The 14,406-nt window shown below is 34.1% G+C and overlaps 1 protein-coding gene across 1 annotated transcript in view; it reads left to right on the top strand.

Annotated features, from left to right (window-relative positions):
* Positions 1–14,406, top strand: part of LOC128163967 (alpha-1,3-mannosyl-glycoprotein 4-beta-N-acetylglucosaminyltransferase C-like) — an 80,840-nt gene that overhangs the window by 13,836 nt on the left and 52,598 nt on the right. The window lies entirely within an intron of this gene.

The raw sequence follows: 14,406 nt of genomic DNA on the forward strand, positions 1-14,406 counted from the left end.
TCAATTTTCCTTCCGGTGATGACCAAAAGTAACGGCGGACATTCTCTTGACCGAGGTGCACCAGAAAAACGGTAGATCTATCATCTCTGAAAATTTCAGCGATGTATATCTTTACTCGTTTTTGAGAAACATCGCAGATAAAATTGACATTTAAAAAAAATTACGTTTAATGACGATAACTTCCGACCGTAAGTGTATTTTTAAAAATTGGAAAAAACTTATCAACTTCAGATAAAATCACGTTAATCTTGAAAATTTGAACGAAATCGACCCAGCCATCTGCGAGAAATCGTCTTCATAAAATCGGTAAGGAAAAGAAAGAATAAGAAAAGTGAAAAAGAAACAATATAATATTCGAAGGGTCTTCCGCTGAAGACGGAAAACCCTAATAATAAGATTGCCTGCATGCATTGTACATCTAAATATGTAGTCTCTACTTTTAAAAAACTAGATGCTGTCATTAGACAGTAATACCCGCACCATGTGTTTGCCCCTAAATAACACTGTTTTGTACCAGTTTAATTAAAAATGAAGGCTACATGCAAACTCCGGTAATACATTTAAAAATTATAATTTTCATAACTGAAGGATGAGATCCCTGCCCATATGATAATACACATCGTGACATGAGCAGCACTTTATGTGCAATTTGGGGTAGACCTGTTTCCAGTGAATTTTCAGTTAATCAATAATCTTAACATTTTATGTCATAGGAAGTATAATGGTCTATATAATTATTACAAACAAAATTAAAAATTATATTATGCCCCCTCCCCGTGGCGGTTGCCAGTTTTAGATTTGCTTCTGTGTGCCTACAGGAACATCATCGTGTGCACAGATTTAGAGAAGGGGTGGGAGTGAGGGGTCCAGACCCCCCCCCCCCCCCATGAAAATTCGTAAATTACCAAAAATACACCTTGGACCCCAATGCTCTTACAGACATGTAAACGCTCTAACCCATTGCGCTTCAATGTTAGGTAACATTATTTGGGGGGTAAATATTTAATCAATATTCAACATACTTTATTGTTTATCTCAATAGGAAGTATACATGTACATCACAATATGCAGGTGTCCTGCACCACCTTAAAGCTGTTATTTACCTAATAAAATAGTGCAAGTGGATTTGAAGAATAGGTCATAAAAATACATGCATGTTACAAATGACTGATCTTTGTCTGAAGTTACGTACACAACACATGTTTGCATGTCTCATTAGCGGGTACTAGTTTTACCCAGATGGGTTCACGTGTATACATACATGGGTGTTGCTAAAACGCGGAACGGAAAACGGAACGGAAGGAAAACGGAAAATCTTATCTAATGTTATTTACCTCATAGATTTGTTAAGTATGCTAAAACGATATACTTTATGTACCTTTTTAATTTTTTTTTGAAAGATTAGCAATATTAGATTATTTATTCAAGAATATTTATTTCCTCAAAATTAACAGTACATGCATTGACCACTATATTCTGTCCCAAAATATCCTCGATTCACTTTTTGCTGTATATTCATATATACCTCAGGGTTCAAGCGATTCTCTTTTAGAAGCATTAAACATTCTCATTATTCTTCCTTTAAAACGTCCTCTCTAGCTTATCAGCTGGTATAAATACACGGCTAAAAATAAAGAAGTCTACGGGGTTTTGCATTTTAACAGACCCGGATGATAGTGTTGAAAAATTGTGCAAGGTCTTCTGAGTGACTTCCAAATGGAGAAAAGATGTCAACATTTTCCATTATAAATCGTCCAAATGTGCTGCATGAATATTTTGGGATCGACAGACTATAGTCCCAATATATAATCGGAAAATCAAACCAGGCAACGTCTAGAGCTCTCTATTCGGATCATATGTATATAGCTGCTGGAATAAACAACTGCATGCTTTGTAATGCAAACGTAAACAAAATTGCATTGCTAAAAATACTAGTTCACAAATTACTAGTTTCACAAATTACCGGGTATTTTAATGTTTACTGTATTTTAATTTTTTAATGTCGTCAGTCCTACAGTTTTTTTCTTCCATCTCAATGATACTGTATCGTCTGTATGATAAAAGATCGTCTAGAACACCGAAAATTCAATTTTGATGTAAGTATATACATGTACATCATATTTGAAAATAATATAAAAATACTCAAAACACGCGTAAATCGCTTTCACTAACTGCGTACGTTACGCTAATATGCCAGCAATACCATATAAGAGAAATAAGTAAAAAGTTATAGCTAATTTGCTCGTTTAATCATGTTAATGTTTCACAATTCGTATACATTTGATTTTTCCGTTTCGTACTAAACTAAAGCCGAATGAATACAATGCTATAATTGATAGACATTCATATGAATATTAATAAGATAGCAACATGTTGATAATCATTCATTAGATATAAATAAAAGATACAAAGTAAATCGTTTCTGGCCAGTCTATACCCTTTTTAAGCGATAAACGTGATGATATTTTCCATTCTGTTCCGTTTTCCGTTCCGCGTTTTAGCAACACCCATACATAAATGTCTCATTGTCTGTGTTTTCCGTATGCAGAAAAGGATTACGGTAGTTAAGATCAGCTAAAGGAATTCATTATTGTGTTTTAATTGGATTATCATTATGATGTTGACCAATTTAGGTAAGCATAATACATGTAGTAGCAGTAGCACAATATAATAAGATGCCAGCATGGGATTCCTGCCTATATATAAGTTCTACTTTCACTTTCTAAATGTAATCTCCCTTTGGCAGCATACTGTATCATCATCTTTTAATATTTAAATAAGCTTATCATCGTTACCTATCCTATCGCATTTGTAAAGTTTCTGTCATTTTAGTTGCAAAAGTTATTTTTTTCATTTGTCAGACTGCATGCGCTGTTGAGTTGACCCCATTAATTGACCCTGTATAAACAATTTCTTATTAAATTTGTGTATTACATATGTAAGTAAGTGTAGACACTTATGTTTTTTATATGAGTAATAATAGGAAGGAAGGAGTATTTCTTTCTTAATGTATTATAATGCATCAAATACAATGTAGGTCATGACCTTATGGGACTGTTCTGACCCCACGAAACAGGAAAATACAAAATATCTTCTAAAGTCATTATGATGCATCAACTGGTGTAAAGTACATTAATGACCCCCAGGTGTTGTCTTTAAACCCCCCCCCCCATCCCCCCCTTTTTTAAGAATAACATTTTTTACCAGTTTATAAAAGTTTTTAGACACCCAAATTATATTTTGATTTTAATAGATTATTCGACAAGGAGGGGGGGGGGGGGGGGGGGGAGAGAACAGTTTATATTTGAGTTTGTTTGGGAGTGGGGGTTCCAAGTCATATATTTGACAATTTTTTAATGTAATTTAAAATAAGACTAAGCCATACTACAGTCATGAACATGAATAGTATAGAACAAAACACAAACTAATACATGTAGTACACATGTATATATACATAGGAAGTATTACAAAACAGATGATTGATCTATATCTGGGTTCTTAAATTGAATCATATATCATGTACATATTATATTATTGTTTCTTTGTTCAAGGCATTTAAGATGGTATGTAGGTCATGATCCCAAGTGCTCTTCCTGAAATTATCAAATATCATAAAAACCATTGAGATCCCCACCTTAATCCAAAGATATTATTCCTCCTTAGGTCATGCAGGCGCATCAGATCATTATGGCATGTAAGTCATGACCCTAAGGGGTCATCCTGACCCCCTTAGAATCAGAAATTGTCAATTATCTTTAAATTATTGATGTTTGATGATCCTATCTCTATTTAATCTTTATTAATTATTAAGTCTCCTGAATGAAGTTTGGAGACTTATTATTTTTGTTGGGTTCTTAATACATGTATATATTCTTCATCTTCTTTTTCTTCTTTCCCGCTCTGAACTTGTTTCTCAGAGATGGCTGAACATAATTGTACAAAACTCTAGGATATGATAGGCCTGCAAATCTAGTTGTGCACCCTGGTTTGATTTTTCTCATTTTGGATTAGACAACCACTTTTCGGGGGGGGGGGGGGGGGGGGGTGTCAAAAGGGTGTGGGGTCTAACATTGAACCTTGTAGGAAGAATCATGGACTCTATTGTAAATGGTAACTTGAAAACGGACAAAGATAATAATATAGGGTTTTCATAATCATATATTGGCTGTTACTGGAAATATATATGGTTTATTAGATCTGACCCCTGGGGTCATCCCCACCCCCAGGAATTTGAAACTACCATATATCTCAGAAACTGTTATAATCATGACCCCTAAACCATATATATTCATGTTTCTGATGTCAAGGGGCATCAAATGTTATGTAGGTCATGGGCCCAGTGGGCGGTCCTGACGCCCTCAAACAGCAAGTCCCTTAATATCTTCAAAGCAGTTGAGATCTCCACCCTTAAACCATATATATTCTTGTTCCTTGTGTGAAGGGGCATCAAACGGTATGTAAGTCATGGGCCCCGGGGGTGGTCATGACCCCCCTTGAACAGGAAGTGCATGGTCATGACCCCCCTTGAACAGGAAGTGCACGAATATCTCGAAAACGGTTGAGATCCCCACCCCTTAACCATATATATTCTTGATCCTTAAAGGGCATCAAAAGGTATGTACCGGTAGGTAATGCGCCTCAGGGTTAAATTTAATTTTTCAAAACCGTAATGCACATCTATGGAACAGTTCCTTTCATATCCCGAGATATGATGTGTCTATCCATTAAATCATAAAAGGAGTTCTAGGATCTATGTTTTTTTTTAAGTGATAAACGTCAATTTTCTGCTACATTTTGACTCCCTGGATGAAATTTAAATTTTGAAAACCTTACTGCACATCTATAGAACAGTCCCTATCATATCCCAAGATATGATTGTCTATCCATTAAATCATAAGAGGAGCTCTTGGATCAATGTTTTGTTTTTTAGTGATAAACGTCAATTTTCTGCTACTATTTGACTCCCAGGATGAAATTTAAATTTTTAAAACCTTATTGCACATCTGTAGGACAGCCCCAATTATATCCCAAGAGATGACGTAGCTACTCCAAAAGTTGTAAGAGGAGTTCTGGGAACCATATTTTTTTTGCCAAAAAACGTCATTTTTTGTTGCCCACTGATCCCCTTAATTAAAAAAAAAATTCTGGAACCTGATCATGCCTCAATATGACACCCCCAATCATATTCTAGAAGATCATTTGGCTACTGCTTAAAAAAAATGACGTTTTTTAAACCAGTTTTTTTGTAAAAAAACGTCATTTTTTAGCCATTAAATGACCCCCTGGACAAAATTGAAAATTCCGAAACTTTATTGCGCATCTATAGGATACCCTAAACCATATTCCAAAAGATGATTTGTCTACTTTTGAAAATGTAGGAGGAGTTCGAGGAAGAAGGTTTTTTGTGAAAAAACGTCATTTTTTACCAATTATTTGACCCCCAGGACTAACAGAGAATTTTTGAAACCTTTTTACAAAACAACATGATACCCCAAATCAAACTCCAAGAGTTCAGTTTGCTGGTTTATAAGATGTAAGAGCAGTTTGAGAAAGTAAAACGTGACAGACGGACGGACGGACAGACGGACGGACGGAACAGGGTAACAACACTATACCCGAACTTTCTTTAGAAAGTGCGGGTATAATAAGAGAAATGATGAGATAGCTTCCATACATAGTACATGTAAATATGTTGTCTCTTCTTCTCTCTCGTTCTGTCTCTTTTATCAATCATTCTGTTTTTTTCTATCGATTGAGCGTCTCTGTAATCAGAGTCAGAATTATGATGGGAAATATGTAATTACTTTTAAAAAATATCATTTGTTTTGTAATAAAATATTCTACATTAAATTCATATTTTATTGATAAAACCATATACTGTAAAACGAGAAAATTTGGCGCATACGTATTTTAGAGCAAACTCAGCATTATTATTAGCGCAATTATATTTTAGCGCATGCATCTTTTTCTTATAAAAAAGAATACAAACTAGAGCAAAGCTCGTTGCAAAGCAACGAGTGGGTCTTCCGTTAATGTCGGAAGTAAAGCTGGAAGTTTCTGTAAGAAGCAGAACTCTTAAACCAATAACAAGAGTAACTAAAATATAAAATATGAAAAGAATCGAATTATTCCTGGTACGACTTAACAAAATATGAATGCTTTTGAGTACGACTTAACAAACACCTTTCCGATTTCAAGAACGACTTAACAAAAAAAAAATCCAAATGTGTTCAAGTACGACTTAACAATTATTTTTGGTACGAGTTAAAGTTGCTTTAAACATTACGCTATTTTTAAACTAAGGACGCGGAATCAAAATTTCCGGAAAAATCAATTTTTAAACCCCGATATCTCTGTAATGCATCGTCCGATTTTAAAACGGGTTTCGGTTTTAAATAAAGCTTAATAAAATCTTCTCTGCTGCTTTATGATTAATATCAAATTATTGGTCAGAAAATAGTTATTATGAAAAGATTTAGTAGCCCTTCTGGCCCCTAATTTGAGGGGTCAGCCCCTTTTTCTTGATATCAAATAAAAAGTCTCGCTACTATAAACATATTTTGTTCTACAAGTGTTCATGAATTGTAAACCGTTATCGAGATATCTAAACAACTGTATTTTAGGGGCCGACCCTTTAACTCTTTACCGGGGCCACTAACAAAAAAAATTAATGTATCATATTGTTTAGAACATTATTTTGAACAACTTTTGTTCTACATTGCTTTTAAAAATATTTCTCCTTTTTCAGTTATTAATGATCAGAGTTTTGAGTTCTGGCCCCTTGAAACCCCTAATTACGTAATATATGACTTAGTTGTGGTAATGTATAGATGAACAGCTGTACAATGAACATTTTTGCTTCTATAATTAATAACAAAATATTGTTCAGTAAAGAGTTATTGTAAGAAGACATTAGAGCCCTCTTGACCCCTAATTTGAGGGGCCAGCCCCTTTTTCTTGACATCAAATGAAAGGTCTTGTAAATATAAACATATTTTGTTCAACAAGTGTTCACAAAATTTTACCGTTCTGGAGATATCTGTACAAATGTGTTTCAGGGGCCGGCCCTTTAACTCCTAAATGGGGTCATAAACAAAAACATATAAGGTAACATATTGTACAAAACATTATTTTGAACAACTTTTGTTCTACATTTCTTTTCAAAATATTTCTCTTTTTTTTAGATATTAATGATCAAAGTTTTGAACTTCTGGCTCCTTGAAACCCCTAATTACGTAATATATGACTTAAGTATGGTACTGTATAGATAAACAGCTGTACAGTGAGCATTTTTGCTTCTATAATTGATAACAAATTATTGTTCACTTAAAAGTTATTGCTAAAAGACTTTAGAGCCCTCTTGGCCCCTAATTTGAGGGGCCAGCCCCTTTTTCTTGATATCAAATAAAAGCCCGTGCAAATTGAAACAGCTTTTGCATTACATGTTTTAACAAAATATTTATACGTCAAAAGATATTACGGAAAATGTGCGAAAATTTTGTGAAAAAATTTGGTGCTAATTTTCAGGTTCAGGCGAGATTCTAGGCCTTGCGCATTTTTCGCAATTGGAAGCATGGAGGGAAATCTACAGACATTCATCTACAATACCTACAAATTTCAAGCTTTTATCATGATTAGTTTCAGAGGAGATGCGTGGACAAAATGACCGTTAAAAATTTACAAAATCGTCCATATCTGAAACCGGAAGTGACGTAATCATTTGAAATTTTAAAAATTAGTAGCGACATTGATGCGTTATATCTCCTAAAAATTTGGTGTAAATCGGTTGAATAGTTTCTGAGCAATAACGCTCCAAAAAAGTCAGAAAAAGAAAAAAAAGTATAATAACTAGACACGATCTCGTTGCGAGCAACGAGGAGGTCTTCCGTCTGATTTTAGAATTTGAGATATATGTTCGATCTTGATTTTGCTATTTAACAGCTAAACATGATTTAGAATTAAAAAAAAAACGGGGTCTACATTCTAAGGGCCAGATACTATTTTGTTTCAGGGATAAGAGCTTTGTTCAAAAAGTGTTTAGAAATTCGTTACCGTTCTTGAGATATCTGAGAAAAAAAAGTTTTAGGGGCCAGTCCCTTACCTCCTTATTGGAGCCGCTGAACCAAATTTTGAAGGTTGCATTTTGTAAAGTACATCATTTTGAGCATCTTTTCTTCTAAACTGCATTTCAAAATATTTTCCTTTTTGAGATATAGGTGGTTATAGTTTATGGACTCTGACCCCTAAAAAATCCTTATTTCATAACACATGAATATATCATTACATTACTTGGATACAGAACTGTCAGATAAACATATTTGCTGCTATAGCCTTTCATTAAATTTCCCTCAGTAAAGAGCTACAGATGAAACATTTTAGAGCCCTTTGGTTCCCTAATTTTAGGGGCCAGCCCCCTTTTTGAAATCAAATAAAAGGTCATTTAAATCTCAACACATTTTGGTCAACAACTGTTTAGAAATTCGTTACCGTTCTTGCGATGTATGGGAAAGAACGTTTAAGGGGCTGATTTCTTAACTCCTTTTAGGGGCCGTTTAACGAAATTTTGAAAATTGCATATTATTTAGTACATCATTCTGAGTATCTTTTCTTCTTTACTGCATTTCAAAATATTTTTCCTTTCTTAGATATTGGTGATCAAAATTCTATAATTTTGGCCCCTAAAAACCCCTTATTATGTAACACATGATAAAATCATAACATTGCTTGGATACATAACTGTAAGATAAACATATTTGCTGCTATAACCGTTCACAAAATATCCCTCAGTTAAGGGCTACAAATAAAAGACTTTTAGGGCCCTTTGGTCCCCTAATTATAGGGGCCAGCCCCTTTTTCTTGATATAAAATAAAAGGTCATGTAATTCCCAACTCATTTTGTTCAACAACTGTTTAGAAATTCGTTACCGTTCCTGAGATATATAGGAAAGAACATTTTAGAGGCCGATCCCTTTACTCCTTATAGGGGCCGTTTAACGAAATTTTGAAAATTGCATATGATTTAATACATCACTCTGAGCACCTTTTCTTCTATACTGCATTTCAAAATATTTTTCCTTTCTGAGATATATGTGATCAAAATTCTGGACTTTTGGCCTCTAAAAACCCCTAATTACGCAACACATGATAAAATCATTACGTTGCTTGGATACATAACTGTTAAATAAACATATTTGTTTCTATAACTGTTCACAAAATATCCCTCAGTAAAGATCTACAGATGAAAGACTTTAGAGCCCTTTGGTCCCCTAATTTTAAGGACCAGCCCCTTTTTCTTGATATCAAAGGAAAGGTCTTGTAAATATAAACTTTTTTTGTATTACATGTGTTAACAAAATATTTTTCAGAAAAGAGATAAACTAAGAAAACCATGAAAAATTACGACGATTTTTAGTCTCAATTTTCGGGACCAGGCGAGCTTTAACCCCGTTTGAGCATAACAAGTATGAATGCCAAATAGCACATTTACAATCTCTTGTCTACAATCCCTGAAAGTTTGAACTCAATATCTTTTACCGTTTAGGAGGAGATCCCTGGACAAGCCGACCCTCTGAAAAGCGCTAAAACGTCATTATCTCAAGAACGGAAGTGACGTCATCAAAATAAAAAATATGTATTTAGTTCAAATAAATATCTATCGGATCTGAAAGTTTCATGAAAATCGATTGAGCCATCTCCGAGAAATCGCCTGCACAAAAATGCGTAAGAAAAAAATCAAGAATAATAATAGGGAAAAAGAAACAAAGCAATTACCATAAGGTCTTCCGTTGGAAACGGAAGACCTTAATAAAGAAAAAGAAACCGTAGAATAACAGAAGGGTTTTCCGTTGAAAACGGAAAACCCTAAAAATGTTGTTGTTTGATAAACGATCACGCCCAAAATTTAGTTCTGTGTTCACTTAAGCACGTGAACACAACGACTTTAATTTCTATCTCGCATGCACGGTAAACTGTCGTTGAGAACAATACACTTACTTTTGTGTAAATCGGCAGTAGATAGATATGAAAACCTCATTTATTGGCGATGATGTGTGATTTTTGTTGGTAAACAAATTTGAGTTATCGGACTTTGAATTTAACGTGTCGACTTGGATAACACTAGAAGAGTCCCGAAACTGAAAGTGAACTCGAATGCTACATTACCATGAGTTTCGATCACCATGAGAGAATCTTTTTCACAGTAATTTTACATTAAAAAAACGTAAAAAAAAAAAATAGGTATCGTCTTGTTATCTTTATATCTATTAATAAGAGATCAAAGAAATTATGATCAATCATGTATTGTCAGCGTTAACGATCGCCACGCTTAATCACATTATCACCTCGAGGCGCTAAATGGAAGTGGCATGGGGAGAAGCCCAATTTTCAAGGTGCTAAAACAGATTTCTTGTGTTGGCATATAGTTGATTTTCTCACGACGAGTCACAACATCATGATCCATCGTTTTGAGGTCTTTCTCATGGCTCGCTTTACACTGGCGAGTGTCCCTGTGGGTAGGGTGGGGCTACAATAGAGGGATCAAGTTTTACATAGGAATATATAGAGAAAATCTTTAAAAATCTCCTTAAAAACTATTAGGCCAGGAAATATCAAGTTTGAGTGGAAGTATTCTCAGATAGTGTAGATTCATGTTTGTTCAAATCATGGTCCCCGGGGGTAGGGTGGGGCTACGATTGGGGGATCAAGTTTTACATAGGAATATATAGAGAAAATCTTTAAAAATCTTCTCCTCAAAAATAGTAGGCCAGGAAAGCTCAAGTTAAAATGGAAGCATCCTCAGCTAGTGTAAATTTCAAGTTTGTTCAAATCATGGTCCCCGGGGATAGGGTGGGGCCACAATGGGGGATAAATTTTTATACAGGAATATATAGAGAAAATATTTTTAAAAATTTCTTTTAAAAACTATTAGGCCAAGAAAGCTCAAATTTGAGTGGAAGCATCCTCAGATAGTGTAGATTCAAGTTTGTTCAAATCATGGTCCCCGGGGGTAGGGTGGGGCCACAACAGGGGGATCAAGTTTTACATAGGAATATATTGAGAAAATCTTTAAAAATCTTCTTCTCAAAAACTATTAGGCCAAGAAAGCTCAATTTGGCGTGCAACCATCCTCAGATAATGTAGATTCAAGTTTATTCAAATCATGGTCCCTGGGGGTAGGGCGGGGCCACAATGGGGGATAAATACTTATATATAGAGAAAATCTTTAAAAATATTCTTCTCAAAACTATTAGGCCAGAAAAACCGAAATTTGAGTGGAAGCATCCCCAGATCGTATAGATTCAAGTTTATTAACAATTAATTGATTAATTCATGTATACATTTTCCTGTAGAGCAGTTCTGATTTTTTAAAATGTTTTTTCCTGTTTTGTGCCTCAAAGAATTCTTTGTCATTTCATGTATTGGTCAATAATGGACTATACTCGGGCTGTTATTTGTTTACTATAATACTACAAAATACCCAAATAAATTTTTGATCACGTAGCGGGTTCCATAAGCATGCACTGCAGTACTAATGTGTAACTGAGCGTATATTTACGGTAACCAATCTCCATTGGGGGCTCCAGCAAGGTTCCAGCTATGGTCCAATGTTGATCAAGAGATAGTCATCAGTGGATCATGACACCAATATTCTATGTCTGTCTGTCAGTATGAATAAATGAGGTGATGGGTTTATAAATGTAGGAATGAATGTGTTCATGTACAGTTGTGTATATGTAAAACAACAAGTAAATTTATCATCATATGACAAAAGTCAAGCTTATTATTTATTATCCAATTATCCTTTGTCTTGTATACAAATATATCAATAATATATCTCTCTGTAAACTGGTAAATTATACTACATACTATATACTATATTCTATAATTATTTTATAACACCACTTCTTGACTTTGTATTATGGAGAGGGTTTATATAGGTTTTGCCTGTTGCCTAATCCATTTGATTACTCAATAAAATATGTTTAAATGAAGATCAGTGTTCCGGTAATTAACATCATACAGCTCCTGTAACCTCATTCACGTATTAATGTACTACTCTGAAAGCGGGGGATGGAAGCCGTTATTTTAGGAAGAGGTACAGAAGGAGGACACATCGGACGAACATTGGAGGGACGTTGAGGACAATTATGCAACCATCACAGGGGGCCATATGATGGAACTCTTGTCATAAACATTTTTTGGTCAATATTTATTTTGTGAAAATGTAAATTTGTAATTTTTTTGAATTTATATATAGATAAAAATTGTAAATACTTATTTATGTTCGTTTTATTGCTCGATTGATTAGACACAAGACAGCTGTCGTGACAAATTGATATCTTTCTATTCCAGAAAGGTTTAAATATCTTTTTTTTTTAAACCACAATCAATGAAAAATGTCAATAAGCAAATATACACACAAAATTCACTGATTGATATGTACAATCTACTTAGACAGTCTGCACTGACGTTTTCAAAACTTTTGACTGCGACTATAAGGAATCTGTACGGTTGCAATAACATTGCACATCTTATCAGACGAGCATTGGAAACCTTGAATTGGCTAAGATAAACGAGCGGTTGCTGGTCAGTCAACAACAGGAAGTTTTTTTTCCCATATAAATGCCTTTGAAACATTTGGTCTGGCCGCACCAAGGCATAACATTCCTTCTCGATCGTAGAGTAGGACAATTGATGCGACTTGTTGCAGCATTGCGCCAACACCTGAATCCGACACATCCCTCTGCAATATAATTAAATGGTTTACTCATATCGGGTAATTTTAACACAGGTGTTACCATCAGCGACGTATAAGCGTTTTCCTGCTGTTGTCCGCAGATATACAGTTCAACAGCAGTTATTGCACTTGTGTGTGCAATGATCACTTGTACATAACAAAAGGGTTGTCCTATAGGACCGGTATTGGTTTCTGTCTTCATAAAAAGTATATCAATTTCCGTTGTTCTTTTTTATTTAAGCCTTACACAGTAAATTCTTAGGTTCTAGTTCTCATAATGTAAAGTTTTTGTTCAACAAGTTTCACAGTCGTTGTTCGAGCAGTAGAGTTATGGACGATTTTTTAAAATTTATATTATATTTATTTATATTATATTTATTAATCTTTATTTTCAGTTTACTTTGTATAAATCGATATAAGTACTTTATATGCGTTTATTTACAACCGGTGACATATAAGCAACTATCAAAAGTTTCGCGTTACGCGATTACACATTTTATGCATTAATAATTTTTATTTTATCGAAAACGTTAGCACAGCATCCTTTGAAAAATAAGTAATGTGTCATTGTATTTCTTTGCCGTATAGGATCATAATTACGATGATGAAATTCTAACATAAGCTGTGTCCACAATGACGTTTAAATCATGTATTTTTTCTCTTTATATCTCATCCAGTTTTGATTATAATAAATCAAAATTTATGAAACAGATCCGTATCATCAAGAAAAAACATTCATTTGCTTTGATCAGAAGCAATGTAATTTTTTGAAAGAATTTCTTTATTTAAACTTTTTTATTTCACAACGATTGACCAGAAAGTTCTTATATTATGTGTCTCATTGGTACGTATGTTTTATGTGATATGGTCCTTAATATAGGACAATAACGCAAAATTGATTTTTTTTTACATGGCATCTGTTTCGAGTAACACAGAGTGAATTATTTTTGTCCTCAAACAAGGCGTGCTTACACTGTTCAGCCTTGTTGCGTTTTAAACAACACCCCATTTTTTTTAAGGCCGTGATTCTGGATACTGCAAAAGTAAGACTGTCGATATCGTTTGTAATGCTTGTTGTATGGTTGCACTTTCATAGTTACAATTTTTTTATAAAAATAATCATTATTTATCAAAATACCGTTGTATATATATATTCCGTTTTGCAATTATTGAATTCGGAATAAAAAATGAAAATGAAAATTGGCACCGTTATCACGATCGAGGATTTCAAATATTTCAGAAGAAAATTAAAAATTTTGCAATAATAGACGATCAAAAGCGGATGCATTTAATGCCAAATTTAAATTGTCCTCGAAACCGGCTTTTTTTTTTTCAAAACCACCCTCCGCCGAATTAGACAAGTTTGAATGTACAAAATGTAAGTTTATCATCGTGCGTAACGCAGGTATTTTAAAAGATTTGTTATCTCCAAGTGACAAAGCCTCATATTATATTTCAACCAACATTTGTTATTGAACGGTGCATGTCTGTTATTTGATTACACACAGTGTGCTAAACAGAGAGAAAAATGTTCTATAAGAAGAGGTACCAACATTCTTGTTGAGAACAGGTAAAACTCTTAAATATGATGGGTTTTTTTTTCATTTATTTAACAGTATGTCACGCTGTTACGTTTCAAATAGGTCTGTGATGAAAAAACACGAAGAATT

The sequence above is a fragment of the Crassostrea angulata genome, chromosome 9 (genome assembly GCF_025612915.1).
Source record: "Crassostrea angulata isolate pt1a10 chromosome 9, ASM2561291v2, whole genome shotgun sequence".
Classification (NCBI taxonomy): Eukaryota; Metazoa; Mollusca; class Bivalvia; order Ostreida; family Ostreidae; genus Magallana; species Magallana angulata.